The sequence below is a fragment of the Uranotaenia lowii genome, chromosome 1, assembly GCF_029784155.1.
Source record: "Uranotaenia lowii strain MFRU-FL chromosome 1, ASM2978415v1, whole genome shotgun sequence".
NCBI lineage: Eukaryota > Metazoa > Arthropoda > Insecta > Diptera > Culicidae > Uranotaenia > Uranotaenia lowii.
In genome coordinates this window covers 81,125,191-81,143,988 of record NC_073691.1, presented here as the reverse complement: position 1 = coordinate 81,143,988, position 18,798 = coordinate 81,125,191, and the positions used below count along the sequence as shown (strand labels likewise).

Genomic DNA, 18,798 nt, shown 5'->3' with positions numbered 1-18,798 from the left:
TCAAAGTCACCTTCCTGACAACGAACAACACACTTACTGGTAACGGCTTAAACTAAGTCACGGGTGCTTGACAACTTGTATGCCGGGTAATAATGATACCGGTACTTTGGGATGCGATAGGGTGTGTCGATTTTTTTTCGAGAAATATGTACTCATTGGAAATTTCAAGAATTCTTTTTTTTCTAAAATAAACTTGATTTGAATTTTTTACATTTTTCTGTAAGTATGAGCATTGTAGAGCGGAGACTTCAACACCCATAAATCAAACTCTACTCCAATAATGACCTTCCTTGGAGGTGGAATTATTGGCATAACATTCTATGCCGGGCCGGCTCTAAAAAAACTTTTTCATCGCTGGCATTGGCATTGCAACCGCATTGCATATGTCTTAAAGAAACCAAATAAAACAAATCCCATATTCTTTCACAAGACAAAGCAGGATGGACCGACTGATGGATGGCTAACTGACTCAGTTGGAGCTCTGGTTATGTTATCGGACTGGCAAATCGAAATAAAAATGTTGCGTCGGGTTCGATTCTCACTTTTTTTTTATATTTTGCGATAAATTATCCAATAGGATGAAGATTCCATAAAATGTTTCTCTCGTTTAGCTTGATGTGGTCATGTTTTTTGCTTGATAGCTCGTGTTTTTATGCCAGTGCCCTTCCAATCATATCATCTTTGCATGGGAGCCACAACTTCTTCATTTAGAAATGCCCGGTTTTCCCGGTCATCGATTGTCAAGGTTTTCCAGACATCGATTGTTTAATTTCATCAAAATATAGCAAAATTGTAAACTTACTTCATTGGTTTTGTCATTTTATTACATTTTTTTAAAATTTAGGCTAACGCGATTGCCTTCCAATTTTTAGCCCGAGTTTAAGAACGAATAGATTTTCAAGAAAATTTAAAAAAATACTTAAATATTCAGCCATTAAGGATCAAGGGGGGCCCTGGGCAATTTATCTCGCGGGGTCTTATGAAAAATTTGTTTTGACAAAATATTTTAAACATAAAAAGCAACTGTAAATGGGCATTCAAATAACCATTATGTCTTGTATCTTCAAACAATAATTGTTAATACATCACGTGCAAACATTGTGGAAGAGTTAATGAACTTATCGAAAATTAAAACTCCGATAAGAGATGTCAAATGGATAAGAAAAATTCAAAGATAGTTAATAAAATGTTTTTCATTTTTTAATTTATCGATAGGTGTGTGCTTAATGTTTCCCTCATGACAATTAGGAAGTCCCATTAAGATTTTCGACTAAGAATCCAAAATTAAAAAAAAAAATTCAAATTCTATGGAGATACAGATATAAGAGTTCAAGAGATTAAAATTAAAAACCTAAAATTGGATTTTATTCAAAACCAAAATTCAGTGTCATAAATTGAAATTGAAAAATTTATAATTCATATACAAATGATTATTTCGATTTCATATCGTTTAAACAGAAAAAATTGTTTTCTTGTAATATGTTGAAAATTGAAAAATATTTACGGATTACAATTTTAAATTGAGAATAAAATAATCATCAGATTTAAAATTAAAAACAGGAACTTTGATCTAAAGTGACTTTTGAAGACATAAATTTGGAATAGAACTTGAATGTTTAAAACATCAAATCAGAAATCTGGAAAAAGATATGCATGTTAAGAGAATTACTCAATGAAATTCGAAATTCACAAATGAGAGTGTTTTGGCAATGGACTGTATTTTTGGCGAAATAAAAAACTGGCTTAATTACCACTACAATTATTCACTTTATTCTTCTCAATTTTTTCTCTACTGTTCAATTTGGAAGGTCACTCTTTGGTTACTTCGCGACGGATAGTGATGCTTAAACACGCGGATTCGATTCAAAACTAAAACTAACTCGCATTACAACGCGCGCTTCTATTTAAATTAATCAGAAAATTCTGGAACATTTCCATACAGACGATGGTTTGCGCGCCGGGATAGTTCTGGAATCTTTCGTGCGTGCGCATGGAATAAACGGCAGAAATTTCTTGAACCTTCCAAATGAGATCTAATAAAATTATAACGCATTTTCTGGATCATTTTAGAATCTTCTAGATCGTTCTAATAAGTTCTATCACGTTAGAATTTAACAGAGATTATTCAAGCCTATTGGCTTGAACAGAGAGTGTTTCAATGATGAAATAATTTGGGAATGGTCGATTAGAAAATGATTTACTAAATTCAGAAAATTTTCTAAAGAATAGTTAAAAAAAATTAAATCCATAGTAAAAACTTAGGTTAAATCAGTTGGAAAAGTTTGAATTAAAATTTCAAATCTCAGACTGAAGTTGTAAAAGAAATTCAATAGAAAAACACAGTATTGCCAATTGGTCCAATTTAAGCAGCTACAGTAATGTTTTCTTCATTTTTTATTTTTCTCAATAAATTTTCGAAAAAAGGGCGAAGGGTGTACAAACCAAAGCAAATTTGGATGATAATCGAAATATTATCATTTAATTTTTGCGTTGTCATACATACGCTTATTAACACTCAACGTACCGGAGGCGGTCAAATGACGGTTTTTGAACTTTAAATTATGATTACGCCTTATAGAACTTTTTTTTTTCGCAAAATTAACGACAGGACTATTTTTATTTTTAAAATTCAAGTATTTTTGCGTTTTTAATTTTTTTCTAAGTTTTGCGGTTTTCGAATAACGCATGTGGTATACCTATTTATACCGCGAGCGGTCAAATAACGGTTTAAACTATATTCGCTAAAACTCTCTTGGTTCTCAATCGATTTCTACAAAATTTATAGTTTTGAAAAGCTTAAACTTGACTCAAATATGTTTCCTAGACAATTTTCAGCTACAGTCAATAATTTTAAAGTTATTTAAAGTCCAAAAAAAATTCAGGAAAAAGGCTGTAAATCAATCCCAAGTAACATTTCAAGTTTTATAGCAGGCTACTAGATAAAGTTTTGGTCTTCTACTGAACAGTCTAATAAAATTATCGGTGTTACTTGGGAATTATTTAGCCTAATCGAAAAAAATTTCACTTACTGCCTGAGAAAGCTGAAGTTAGAAGCTATATGTGATTGTATCCCATTTACCCGAAAACCATTGCCCAGAATGATTTTTTCCCAGAATGACAAATACCCGAAATCAAACCCCAGAATGAACCATTTCCCAGAAAAAATTCCCCAGAATGCACCATTTACCAGAAATTTTTTTCCCAGAATGGACCATTTCCCAGAATTTTTTTCCTCAGAATGGAACATTTACCAGAATGGCACAAATCCCAGATTTTTTCCCCTAGTATTTTTATTTGTTTTTTTTTTTCTAAAGAATTCTTGAATATTTCATATGATTCGAAATTATTTTTTTCAAAATGATTTTTTAAATGAAACTACGACTTTGAAATTTTCCAACTAAATTTATTTAAGAACCAATATTTTGCTTTGTTTATGGTTTGGGTACTTTAATTGATTCAATGCTTACCATGGTTCTTTAAAAAACCATTTTGGTATCCGACTCCTCACGCTGCGCGTTCGAACTTGAAAGACGTTTTGTCCTTTACGCTGTCGCGTGGCGGACGGGGCTAAGGGATCACTTCTAGCTTTCACGCAGACCTAGGAAGCCCCGGCAGACCTAGACCAATGTCTTAGGGGCGCCGCTTCCGACGGCGGGTCGGCGGCCTCCTCGGATTTGGGAGCTTCGGCGGCTTTGTGCCGCCTCAGCCCCTTCATCCTCGTTGGTTGCGGCCTTGCCGCAAAAGAATACAGTTATGAAACCCCATTCTTTTTGTAACAATTCCTTTTTTTTAAATTAATTTCTAGTAAGGATAAATGTTTTCAAATTTCTGGGAAATGGTCCTTTTGGCGAAAAAATTTCTGGTACATGGTTCATTCTGGTGAAAAAATTTCTGGGAAATGGTACATTCTGGCGAAAATTTTTCTGGGGAATGGTTCGTCTGGGGAAAAAAATTCTGGGGAATGGTTCTTTCTGGCGATTGGAATTCTGGGGATTTTTCATTCTGGGCAATGGTTTTCGGGTAAATGGAGTACAACCCTATATGTTGCACATATGGTACATTTTTTCAATTTTTTTTAAGATCATGACCACAAAAAATGTAAAAAAGTTGTGTAAATCCCGTACTTTTCAATCAATCAACCGCTAAAGCTGTTCCTGTTACAGTAAATAGAAAAAAATTAAAAAGCGAATTGGAAAATGGACGTAATTTGTCACATTTTGGCATCTTTAGATTTTTGAAATACGAAATACATAATTTATGACGACTTTTCAAACGTAGCTGTTTTTCGAACTTTTTATCAATTTGGATTTTCTGAGACAATATCTACACCTAAGCTCAGCTTCGCACTGGATTTTGAGTACGTTAACGTAAGGTTTAGGCAATAAAACTATATGCAAAAGAAAGCAAATTTCATACCGGTTCAAGTGGTTTAACTGCATTGGCGGTGCAATGCTTATCAGAAATATAATAAATAAAACAGTGAAGTAGTTTCTGAATTTTGAGAAGTCAGCACAAATTCTTGCTTGGCAGACGGGCGAAGTGGGTGGTAATATTTCAAAGTTATTTTGCACACGAAGACGGATGAAAAGAAACGAAAAAAAAACAAACAAGCATTAGCTCAAATTTTCTAGTTTTACTTCCAGAAATATATTTATTATATTATATTATATATATATTATATTATATCGCACCGCCAATACAATTACATCACTAGAACCGGTATGAAATTTGTTTTTTTTTGCATATAGTTTTATTGCCTAAACCTTACGTTAACGTACTCAAAATCCAGTGCGAAGCTAAATTTAGGTGTAGGGATTATCTAAGAAAATCCAGATTGATAAAAAGTTCGGAAAACAGCTACATTTGGAAAGCTGTCATAAATTATGAATTTCGTATCTCAAAAATCTAAAGATGCCAAAATGTGACAAATTTTGTCAACTTTCCAATTTATTTTTTAAATTTTTCTACTGTACCAGGAACAGCTTTGGCGGTTGATTGATTGAAAAGTGCGGGTTTTACACAACTATTTTACATTTTTTGTGGCCATGATCTTAAATTTTTTTTAAAAAAATGTTCCATAAATGAAACATATAGCTTCTAACTTCAGCTTTCTCAGGCACTAAGTGAAATTTTTTTCGATTACTAAATAACTGATTAACAGCCTTTTTCCTGAAGCATGTTTTTTCATAAAAAAAAATTTTGGACTTTAAATAACTTTAAAATTATTGACTGTAGCTGAAAATTGTCTAAAAAACATATTTGAGTCGAGTTATAAGCTTTTCAAAACTGTAAATTTTGTAGAAGTCAGAGAAACAAGGGAGTTTAAGCGAAAACGGTGTATGCCGTCATTTAACCGCTCGCGGTATGAATAGGTATACACTGCTGGAAATAAGTATAAAGACAAGCTGTATACAGGGAATTCTGTACTTTCCTGTGATTATTCAATTCAACACTTGTCCACGGTAGATTCATAGAAGAATGCCATTTCTTGAAATACAGTTGTTTCGAAAGATTCATGCATCTCAAAATAAATATGCTCTAAAAACGGATTTTCGGGTTGGAAATAAGTATAAAGACAAAGTCTATTTCATTAGAAAAATACGTTTTTATTGATCTGATTTTCAAAAACAAAGAACTTTAATAATGTGTAGCATCGCCTTTCTTGGCAATGACTCCTTGCAATCGTCGTGGCATAGAAATTATGAAGCTTTTCAAAACATTCGGATCCAGATTAGACCATTCGTTCTGAATCGCCATTTTAATTTGTCCAGCCGTTTCATAACTTCGGCCATGCTTGAAAATGTCACGGGAGAGAAGCCCCCAAACGTTTTCGATCGGATTTAGATCCGGGCTGCAGGCTGGCCACTCCAAAAGAGGGATGTTATGAAGTTCCAAGAACTCTTTCATAGCTCTGGACGCATGACAGGCAGCATTGTCTTGCTGGAAAACCATGTTTTCGCCCATAAAATTTTCCATCTGGCCCGTCTAGGTTGAACTTCTTCTCGTCACTAAAAACCACGTTTGACCACTCTTGGTCCCAAAATTGGTACTTTTCGGCAAAAGCAAAACGGGCTTTTTTGTGACGAGGAAAAAGTCTTGGTACAGGCGTTGTTTTGGTGAAGGAAACATTAGGATCGTCTTTGAGAACCTGCCGAATCCGACGCCCAGATACTGTCAGCTTCATCTCCGCCTTGAATTCCTCAGAAGACAGCTTTTGGTGAACCGCCAGTCACTTTATTTCCCTCTTACACCTCGGCGCCAGGGAAGATGGACGCCAACATCGCTTCCTTGTGGCATATTTTTCGCCTAGCCGCAGATCATTATGCACCACTTCCTTACTCCTACCAATCCTGATGGCGATTTTACGCAAGGTTAGCCCTTGTTTTCGAAGAGTATCTACTCTACCCTTCTCATAATCGCTCAAAGGGCGGTTTTTTGCCGTTTTTCCTGTAAATATCAAATAAAATGTGAAAACCTTGACCAATGATGTTTTCTTTCTTTGTCACCATCAATTCACTTCGTATTGAGTAAAACTTTTCACTTTCAGCGTAGAAAATATCCTCCGCGAGCAAAATTGAACAGAAGCAAACAACTGTCTTTAAACTTATTTCCAGGCGCAAAACGAAAATATTTATACTCTGACACGCACACATGCATTCTAACCCATTCTGACACACAGATAATATTCTACTCACCACTACATTTACATTGACTAACATTAGGTTACAGTTTTTTACACGGTAAACGTAAGAGCAGTTAAAACTATGTTGTCTTTATAGTTATTTGCAGAAGTGTATACAAAGTGTCGGTATGTTTAGTGTTAAGTGAGCATTCCAATTGTCCGGATTTATCAATTAAAAATCACTTAATTCTGGTAAAATCTGCCCGGAGTTTATGTTGAAAAATTCGAAATGAAATGCCAAAATGTAGCGCTTAAATTTTGAATCTATAGATATACCTTTTTGTTTTGTACGCTATCAAGCGTAAATTTTACACACGATTTACTTATGAAATGCTCTGAAAATTGCGTCACGGCCTCAAAGTTTTGCCACGGTTAGAAATAAGTTCCATCAAAATTTTCAAAATCATTGTAAATTTTTAAAGAAATTGTTACATACTAAAGCAGATGTTTTATTATTCACGAAATAGTGAATTTGATAGGGAAAAGTTTTCTTTTGCACTCCACTAATTTATAGCGATTATTTGTTGTTTTGGAGCTACAAAAAGACACAGTGGTAGTTTTGTCTTGTGTTTAACTCTTGAACTCTGTTTAATTCACTGGAATTTTAATATAACAAGAGTTCTGAATTTAATTTCAATTTGCTTCTTTATATGATTCATTGCTTTTTAATGAGGGTCATGATGTGCGCTACTTAAAAAAAATTACAAGGATTTTTTAATTTTTTACCTCATTTTTTCGAGATAGTTCTGGAAAAATCTGAGTTTTGTCAAATTAGAAGCAATTGAAGGGATATCAGATTTTTTTTATTTTAATTTCAAAACATTCCTTTTTTTCTTCCCATTTTTTTAAATAGTTTAATGCTGGATTGAAAAATGAAATTTTCAATTTGAATTCCGAATTTTAGGTTGAATCCCTGATTTTTTTCCCCGGTTTTTGGTCTAAATTCCCGGGTTTTCCGATGCGATTTTTAATTCCCGTTTTTCCGGTTCTGAGGCCTCCCTGGTTCTTTGAATGAAATGTTTTCATAATCATTTAACAGAGGGATTCTCATTGTTTTTTTTTTTTTCAAATGACATGGACACTGATCACGCAAATGAAACTAGAGCTGTTGAAAATTGACAGCGTGTTACTCCAACTCTCTCTTGAGTGTCACTACCTCGTGTCGAACACAACCTCGTCGAAAGGCTTTTTCAGCTCTAACTTCTGAACACGAATGAAACGATTAATTTGGTCGAAAGGACGTACCCAAAACGCGACTTTCTAAGACTAACTGCCGATTTCACGCTTTCGAGAAACCGGTTGAGTTTTCAATGTTTTGATTTTGAATACTAATAAGTGGAGCCAAGTCAAACGATTTTTCAATATTCGAACTGATTTTATAAAATCTGAAAATCAGTCTAATACACATACATACAACTTAAGAACTTATCCAGTAAATGGAAACAAATTTGAAAGGAAAAGGATGCGAGTACGAGAAATGTTCCTAATCTTTATTATGAAGGGGGATTCTATACTTCTTCTTTCAGAGGTGAAACCGGAAGAAGGAAGGTGTGTATAACTCGAAAACTTATCAACCAAATGGAATCATATATGACATTTGACGTTATTTATTTACGGAAAATGTTTTTATGAGCTTTCATTGTAAATGTATCGAAAATTAATTTAAAATGATTTTTTTATTCAGTAAAGGAAGAGGGGAGGGGGTTCCTATACATTTTTTCAATAATTGCTGAAATAATCGATCAAATGGACCTAAATTTAGCATGGGAGCATATTTGGCTAGGGGAAAAGACTCAATGGTTGTTTTTGGACCCCTTCCTGATCCCATTGAGGAGTCAGGAAGAGGCGATGGAGCCACCATATTTTTTTTTCGAAGACCTTGAGAACTAGTTAGTCGAAAGGCACCGGATTTGGTATGGGAGTGTATTTTGATATGTGTAACGTTATTATTATTATAATTATTTGGGACCCCTCCCTCCTTCCAGTGTAGAGTATATGGAACCAAGAAATGGTTATTTAAAACTCCTTACTTCATTCCAGTAGGGGAAAAGGGGGAGGTGTGCCCCCATACATATTTAAAATTCAATTTTTTTTTAATGACATGGAAACTGATCAAGCAAATGGAACCAAATTTTGTAGAGGAATTTTATATAAATAAAACATTGAATTGAAACATTGAACGCAGAATATAAGAACTTATGAATAAATAATTGCAAAATCTTTATTTCAGATACAAAATAATGGTTGGAAAACAAATTTCAGATCAGGTTTTGAGAAAACAAAAAAATATTTGAAAAATAAGAAATTCTCTTCTTTTTATTCTGATCTGATACTCTAGTTGCAGCTTTCATTTCATGGAGTTGACTTTGAAGTATTTTGAAATAAGAATACTAAAATAATGTGCTAACAAATCAAAATTTTGATCAATACTAAAAATCAATTCATCTAGTCAGCTAGTCAGTTATAAAACCTGAAAAAGTATTTAAAATAATTTAATTATATTTCTTAACTCTCTAATGCATAGTGTTGTTTTAAAACAATACTAATTAAATCCAATTTATCTCTTAAACGCATTGATTTTCACGGAACATTGCTTCACTAAAGTTTTGCTTAGGATTACAGGAAATCAGCTCAAGATGTTATTGAAACAGATTTTCCAATCATATGTGAGTTATTTGAGAAGGTATGCATAAATGTTGACTTTTTTCACTGTTGTTTCAAAACAACATTATGTATTAAAGGGTTAAAGTATAAGAAAAAAATACACATTGAAAAAACAATTTTCAACCATATGAACTTTTGTCGAATAGTTGATTTCCAGCTGTTTTTGGGTCTCCTACTGGGACTTTCCTGAATTTTCATATAGCAGAAGGGCAAAAAAAATTGCACATGTTAACACTACACTAGGTAGGTAGTCACTGAAAATTTCATCAATTTTCATTCATGCATGCAGAAGTAAACAAAGTGTTGCATTTTTTCGAATACACTCCTTAGAACATCAAGAACAATTTGAAACCCAGTTCCAAATAAAACTAGTGACCGGATAATTTTTTTTTCTTTTTATGCTTTTTGACCGTTAGCTACCACCGGCTGATAAGTTAAAATTTTCTATATATAAGACGATAAATGAGAACTAGAGTTTATAGACAGAGGATAGAGACCTAGTTTTTTTTAATTCCAAAGATCACATTGATCGTAACATTCTTGCCCTAGTTGATGAATACTTTGAATGTTTGTAATCTTAGAGCTATTCGCCAGTCTCCATCGAAACTTTTGACAAATTCCAAGCTCAAAAAAAAATATACTCACTAAGAGCGCAATAAGAAAAGAACACTAGAGAAAAAAAAACTGACAGAGCAATTCTTCCATCGATGAACCGTTAACAGGCCCGTTTGTTGCTTTGAGTTAGTTGAGTCTGCTTTGCGCTCGCGTTGTTTTGGCTTTCAGAACGAGTCGGACAAGTTGGGCGCATATTTTTCGTTGTTGCTGTCTTTGTTTGTGAATTTCGTCTGATTTATGATACCTCGAATGCCGGTGTGGTTTGTTTTTCTTTTTTTTTTTTCAATTTCTCTCTGCTCGCTTTTTGTGGAAGAGTGTGTCATGGGTACAAATTGTGGTCACGACGACGACGCATTCCTTTGGGAATTTGTACCTACTTTTTTCGAAATTTGATTATTTGGAAAATCGTTGTTCTCCTTCGACTTTCTTCGAAAAATTATTTTTGAATTATTTTGAAAAAACTAATTCTTAGATTGACCAAAAGAAAACAAAAAAAAATAAATGACAAAATCCAGAAGATTTAAAAATAAAAAGTTCGAAATTGCAATCCAGTTATTTAACTGTTGATCAATCAAAAAAACATTTAACTTTATTACGAGCAACTGTTGTCTGAAACCTCCAACTATGAAAGGTTTAAGTGCTTTTTAAGAACTGCATGTATAGGTACCAAATCTTTAAGTGGATGTCCCACATCGATTGCCGTAAAATTGAACCACTCGAAAATCTTTAAGTTAATCTTAAAAGGAGGCACGAGGTAAATGAGAATTATCTTCCAACTGAGACGGATTCGTAACTTTGTTTTTTTTTTCAATTTTTAAAATTATGTTTATAATATTGTTTGAACTCAACAACAATGTGAATTAAAAGTTCATATAACAGATTGAGATTAAAGATTAAACTTTTAGGTTTGAGTTCTCACTTCAGATTACAAATTCAGATTTTACACTGAAAAATTATTGATTGAGAAATCAGATTCAGCTTTCAGTCAGATTTCAGATTCAGATTTTAGATTCAGATTTCAGATTCAGATTAAGATTTCGGATTCCGAAATTAGATTCCGATTTCCGATTCAGACTTCAGATTTCAGATTTCAGATTCAGATTTTATATTTTAGATTCAGATTTCAGATTCAGATTTCAGATTCAGACTTCAGATTCAGACTTCAGATTCAGACTTCAGATTCAGACTTCAGATTCGGACTTCAAATTCAGACTTCAGATTCAGACTTTAGATTCAGATTTCAGATCCAGATTTCAGATTCAGATTTCAGATTCAGATTGCAGATTCAGATTTCAGATTCAGATTTCAGATGCAGATTTCAGATCCACATTTCAGAATTTTTTTTTATTTTATTTTTTTATTTTTATTTTTTTTTATTTATTTTTTTTTTTTTTAGATTCAGATTTCAGATTCAGATTTCAGATTCAGATTTCAGATTTCAGATTCAGATTTCAGATTCAGATTTCAGATTCAGACTTCAGATTTCAGATTTTATATTTTAAATTCAGATTTCAGATTCAGATTCAGATTTCGGATTCCGAAATCAGATTTCAGATTCAAATTTTAGATTCAGATTTCAGATTCAGATTTTAGACTTCAGATTCAGACTTCAGATTCAGATTTCAGATTCAGATTTCAGATTCAGATTTCAGATTCAGATTTCAGATTCAGATTTCAGATTCAGATTTCAGATTTCAGATTTCAGATTCAGATTTCAGATTCAGATTTCAGATTCAGATTTCAGATTCAGATTTCAGATTCAGATTTCAGATTCAGATTTCAGATTCAGATTTCAGATTCAGATTTCAGATTTCAGATTAAGATTTCATATTCAGATTCAGATTTCAGATTCAGATTTCAGATTCAGATTTCAGATTCAGATTTCAGATTCAGATTCAGATTCCAGATTCAGATTTCAGATTCAGATTTCAGATTCAGATTTCAGATTCAGATTTCAGATTCAGATTCCAGATTCAGATTTCAGATTCAGATTTCAGATTTCAGATTCAGATTTCAGATTCAGATTTCAGATTCAGATTTCAGATTCAGATTTCAGATTCAGATTTCAGATTCAGATTTCAGATTCAGATTTCAGATTCAGATTTCAGATTCAGATTTCAGATTAAGATTTCATATTCAGATTCAGATTTCAGATTCAGATTTCAGATTCAGATTTCAGATTCAGATTCAGATTCCAGATTCAGATTTCAGATTCAGATTTCAGATTCAGATTTCAGATTCAGATTTCAGATTCAGATTTCAGATTCAGATTTCAGATTCAGATTTCAGATTCAGATTTCAGATTCAGATTTCAGATTCAGATTTCAGATTCAGATTTCAGATTCAGATTTCAGATTCAGATTTCAGATTCAGATTTCAGATTCAGATTTCAGATTCAGATTTCAGATTCAGATTTCAGATTCAGATTTCAGATTCAGATTTCAGATTTCAGATTAAGATTTCATATTCAGATTCAGATTTCAGATTCAGATTTCAGATTCAGATTTCAGATTCAGATTCAGATTCCAGATTCAGATTTCAGATTCAGATTTCAGATTCAGATTTCAGATTCAGATTTCAGATTCAGATTCCAGATTCAGATTTCAGATTCAGATTTCAGATTTCAGATTCAGATTTCAGATTCAGATTTCAGATTCAGATTTCAGATTCAGATTTCAGATTCAGATTTCAGATTCAGATTTCAGATTCAGATTTCAGATTCAGATTTCAGATTCAGATTTCAGATTCAGATTTCAGATTAAGATTTCATATTCAGATTCAGATTTCAGATTCAGATTTCAGATTCAGATTTCAGATTCAGATTCAGATTTCAGATTCAGATTTCAGATTCAGATTTCAGATTCAGATTTCAGATTCAGATTTCAGATTCAGATTTCAGATTCAGATTTCAGATTCAGATTTCAGATTCAGATTTCAGATTCAGATTTCAGATTCAGATTTTAGACTTCAGATTCAGACTTCAGATTCAGATTTCAGATTCAGATTTCAGATTCAGATTCAGATTCCAGATTCAGATTTTAGATTCAGATTTCAGATTCAGATTTCAGATTCAGATTTCAGATTCAGATTTCAGATTCAGATTCCAGATTCAGATTTCAGATTCAGATTTCAGATTTCAGATTCAGATTCAGATTTCAGATTCAGATTTCAGATTCAGATTTCAGATTCAGATTTCAGATTCAGATTTCAGATTCAGATTTCAGATTCAGATTTCAGATTCAGATTTCAGATTCAGATTTCAGATTCAGATTCAGATTCCAGATTCAGATTTCAGATTCAGATTTCAGATTCAGATTTCAGATTCAGATTTCAGATTCAGATTTCAGATTCAGATTTCAGATTCAGATTTCAGATTCAGATTTCAGATTCAGATTTCAGATTCAGATTTCAGATTCAGATTTCAGATTCAGATTTCAGATTCAGATTTCAGATTCAGATTTCAGATTCAGATTTCAGATTCAGATTTCAGATTCAGATTTCAGATTCAGATTTCAGATTCAGATTTCAGATTCAGATTTCAGATTCAGATTTCAGATTCAGATTTCAGATTCAGATTTCAGATTCAGATTTCAGATTCAGATTTCAGATTCAGATTTCAGATTCAGATTTCAGATTCAGATTTCAGATTCAGATTTCAGATTCAGATTTCAGATTCAGATTTCAGATTCAGATTTCAGATTCAGATTTCAGATTCAGATTTCAGATTCAGATTTCAGATTCAGATTTCAGATTCAGATTTCAGATTCAGATTTCAGATTCAGATTTCAGATTCAGATTTCAGATTCAGATTTCAGATTCAGATTTCAGATTTCAGATTCAGATTTCAGATTCAGATTTCAGATTCAGATTTCAGATTCAGATTTCAGATTCAGATTTCAGATTCAGATTTCAGATTCAGATTTCAGATTCAGATTTCAGATTCTGATTTCAGATTCAGATTTCAGATTCAGATTTCAGATTCAGATTTCAGATTCAGATTTCAGATTCAGATTTCAGATTCAGATTTCAGATTCAGATTTCAGATTCAGATTTCAGATTCAGATTTCAGATTCAGATTTCAGATTCAGATTTCAGATTCAGATTTCAGATTTCAGATGCAGATTCAGATTTCAGATTAAGATTTCAGATTCAGATTCAGATTTCAGATTCAGATTTCAGATTCAGATTTCAGATTCAGATTTCAGATTCAGATTTCAGATTCAGATTTCAGATTCAGATTTCAGATTCAGATTTCAGATTCAGATTTCAGATTCAGATTTCAGATTCAGATTTCAGATTCAGATTTCAGATTCAGATTTCAGATTCAGATTTCAGATTCAGATTTCAGATTCAGATTTCAGATTCAGATTTCAGATTCAGATTTCAGATTCAGATTTCAGATTCAGATTTCAGATTCAGATTTCAGATTCAGATTTCAGATTCAGATTTCAAATTCAGGTTTCTGATTCAAATTTCATATTCAGATTTCAGATTTCAAATTCCGATTTCAGATTGAGATTTTCGATTTAGATTCAGATCTTCAGACTGAAATTCAGATTTTCAGATTCAGATGGAGATTTCAGATTCAGATTTCAGATTCAGATTTCAGATTCAGATTTCAGATTCAGATTTCAGATTCAGATTTCTGATTCAGATTTCTGATTCAGATTTCAGATTCAGATTTCAGATTCAGATTCCAGATTCAGATTTCAGATTCAGATTTCAGATTCAGATTCAGATTACAGATTCAGATTTCAGATTCAGATTTCTGATTCAGATTTCAGATTCAGATTTCAGATTCAGATTTCAGATTCAGATTTCAGATTCAGATTTCAGATTCAGATTCCAGATTCAGATTTCAGATTCAGATTTCAGATTCAGATTCAGATTCAGATTACAGATTCAGATTTCAGATTCAGATTTCTGATTCAGATTTCAGATTCTGATTTCAGATTCAGATTTCAGATTCAGATTTCAGATTCAGATTTCAGATTCAGATTTCAGATTCAGATTTCAGATTCAGATTTCAGATTCAGATTTCAGATTCAGATTTCAGATTCAGATTTCTGATTCAGATTTCAGATTTCAGATTTCAGATGCAGATTAAGATTTCAGATTCAGATTTCAGATTCAAATTTCAGATTCAAATTTCAGATTCAGATTCCAGATTCAGATTTCAGATTCGAATACAGATTACAGATTCAGATTTCAGATTCAGATTTCAGATTCAGATTTCAGATTCTGATTTCAGATTCTAATTTCAGATTCAGATTTCAGATTCAGATTTCAGATTCAGATTTCAGATTCAGATTTCAGATTCAGATTTCAGATTCAGATTTCAGATTCAGATTTCAGATTCAGATTTCAGATTCAGATTTCAGATTCAGATTCCAGATTCAGATTTCAGATTCAGATTTCAGATTCAGATTCAGATTCAGATTACAGATTCAGATTTCAGATTCAGATTTCTGATTCAGATTTCAGATTCTGATTTCAGATTCAGATTTCAGATTCAGATTTCAGATTCAGATTTCAGATTCAGATTTCAGATTCAGATTTCAGATTCAGATTTCAGATTCAGATTTCAGATTCAGATTTCAGATTCAGATTTCAGATTCAGATTTCTGATTCAGATTTCAGATTTCAGATGCAGATTCAGATTTCAGATTCAGATTTCAGATTCAAATTTCAGATTCAGATTCCAGATTCAGATTTCAGATTCAGATTTCAGATTCAGATTTCAGATTCAGATTTCAGATTCAGATTTCAGATTCAGATTTCAGATTCAGATTTCAGATTCAGATTTCAGATTCAGATTTCAGATTCAGATTTCAGATTCAGATTTCAGATTTCAGATTCAGATTTCAGATTCTGATTTCAGATTCTAATTTCAGATTCAGATTTCAGATTCAGATTTCAGATTCAGATTTCAGATTCAGATTTCAGATTCAGATTTCAGATTCTGATTTCAGATTCTAATTTCAGATTCAGATTTCAGATTCAGATTTCAGATTCAGATTTCAGATTCAGATTTCAGATTCAGATTTCAGATTCAGATTTCAGATTCAGATTTCAGATTCAGATTTCAGATTCAGATTTCAGATTCAGATTTCAGATTCAGATTTCAGATTCAGATTTCAGATTCAGATTTCAGATTCAGATTTCAGATTCAGATTTCAGATTCAGATTCCAGATTCAGATTTCAGATTCAGATTTCAGATTCAGATTCAGATTACAGATTCAGATTTCAGATTCAGATTTCTGATTCAGATTTCAGATTCTGATTTCAGATTCAGATTTCAGATTCAGATTTCAGATTCAGATTTCAGATTCAGATTTCAGATTCAGATTTCAGATTCAGATTTCAGATTCAGATTTCAGATTTCAAATTCAGATTTCAGATTCAGATTTCAGATTCAGATTTCAGATTCAGATTTCAGATTCAGATTTCAGATTCTGATTTCAGATTCAGATTTCAGATTCAGATTTCAGATTCAGATTTCAGATTCAGATTTCAGATTCAGATTTCAGATTCAGATTTCAGATTCAGATTTCAGATTCAGATTTCAGATTCAGATTTCAGATTCAGATTTCAGATTCAGATTTCAGATTCAGATTTCAGATTCAGATTTCAGATTTCAGATGCAGATTCAGATTTCAGATTAAGATTTCAGATTCAGATTCAGATTCAGATTTCAGATTCAGATTTCAGATTCAGATTTCAGATTCAGATTTCAGATTCAGATTTCAGATTCAGATTTCAGATTCAGATTTCAGATTCAGATTTCAGATTCAGATTTCAGATTCAGATTCAGATTTCAGATTCAGATTTCAGATTCAGATTTCAGATTCAGATTTCAGATTCAGATTTCAGATTCAGATTTCAGATTCAGATTTCAGATTCAGATTTCAGATTCAGATTTCAGATTCAGATTTCAAATTCAGGTTTCTGATTCAAATTTCATATTCAGATTTCAGATTTCAAATTCCGATTTCAGATTGAGATTTTCGATTTAGATTCAGATCTTCAGACTGAAATTCAGATTTTCAGATTCAGATGCAGATTTCAGATTCAGATTTCAGATTCAGATTTCAGATTCAGATTTCAGATTCAGATTTCAGATTCAGATTTCAGATTCAGATTTCAGATTCAGATTTCAGATTCAGATTTCTGATTCAGATTTCAGATTTCAGATGCAGATTCAGATTTCAGATTCAGATTTCAGATTCAAATTTCAGATTCAGATTCCAGATTCAGATTTGAGATTCAGATACAGATTACAGATTCAGATTTCAGATTCAGATTTCAGATTCAGATTTCAGATTCAGATTTCAGATTCAGATTTCAGATTCTGATTTCAGATTCTAATTTCAGATTCAGATTTCAGATTCAGATTTCAGATTCAGATTTCAGATTCAGATTTCAGATTCAGATTTCAGATTCAGATTCCAGATTCAGATTTCAGATTCAGATTTCAGATTCAGATTCAGATTACAGATTCAGATTTCAGATTCAGATTTCTGATTCAGATTTCAGATTCTGATTTCAGATTCAGATTTCAGATTCAGATTTCAGATTCAGATTTCAGATTCAGATTTCAGATTCAGATTTCAGATTCAGATTTCAGATTCAGATTTCAGATTCAGATTTCAGATTCAGATTTCAGATTCAGATTTCAAATTCAGGTTTCTGATTCAAATTTCATATTCAGATTTCAGATTCAGATTTCAAATTCAGGTTTCTGATTCAAATTTCATATTCAGATTTCAGATTCCAAATTCCGATTTCAGATTGAGATTTTCGATTTAGATTCAGATCTTCAGACTGAAATTCAGATTCTCAGATGCAGATTTCAGATTCAGATTTCAGATTCAGATTTCAGAGTCAGATTTCTTATTCAAATTTTATATTCAGATTTCAGCTTCCGATTTCTGATTCAGATTTCAAATTTAGAGTTCAGATTTAAAATTCAGTTTTCAGATTTCAGATTTCAGATAAAGATTTCAGATTCAGATTTCAGATTTCAGTTTCAGATTTCAGATTTAAATTCCAGATTTTATTACAAATTTAGATTTTAGATTCATATTTCAGATTCAGATTGATTCAGATTTCAAATTGAGATTTCAGATTCAGATTTCAGACGTAAATTTCAGATTCAGATTCAAGATTTCAGATTCTGATAACAGAATTAGATTTCAGATTCTAATTTCATATTTCAGTTTCAGATTTCAGGTTCAGATTTCAGATTCAAATTTCAGATTCAGATTTCAGATTCAGATTTGAGATTCAGATTTCAGATCCAGATTTTGGAATCTAATTTCAGACTCAAGTTTCAAATTGAAATCCAGAAATCCAGAAAAATTTAACATACCTCAATTTTAATATTCCTTCCACAATCAGCAAAACACGTTCTGCGAGGCACTCAGCAGAAGAACATTCCTGCAGATTTCCGTTTATTTTTGGGAAGATTAAAGGTCACGATTGTTGCTGTTTACTGATACACGATTTTCGCCTATCAATATTCAAACATCTCACTCAACACAAGGCTTTTTGTTGAACACTTGAACTTGGCAGCATGTGTGTGCCTATTTTTCGCGTTTTTCTTTTTCAATCGAACCTCTCACATCCATAGGGCACAATTATTTCTTATGATTTGCAGAAACCATTCACTCAAAGTGGGTATGTAGTTACCAGAAAATCGCTGATCCGAGCTGAAGCTTTCTGCAAGTGTCTGGAAAAGAGATCAAACAGAATATGCGAATTAGATGTTTAAAGTCATGAAGAAGTGATATTTAAAACTCGGATGCATGTTTTCATTTGAAAATGGGAATTTAAT

At 32.3% G+C, this 18,798-nt stretch overlaps 1 protein-coding gene across 2 annotated transcripts in view; it reads right to left on the bottom strand.

Moving 5' to 3' along the window:
* LOC129740565 (protein gone early) overlaps window positions 1–18,798 on the bottom strand; it is a 376,826-nt gene that overhangs the window by 345,985 nt on the left and 12,043 nt on the right. Inside the window, exon 2 of one of the 2 annotated variants that reach the window (XM_055732270.1) lies at window positions 18,334–18,693. The gene's annotated coding sequence lies outside the window, so the exon portion shown is untranslated. The remainder of the gene's footprint in view (window positions 1–18,333; window positions 18,694–18,798) is intronic. The other variant, XM_055732271.1, reaches the window with a different exon arrangement.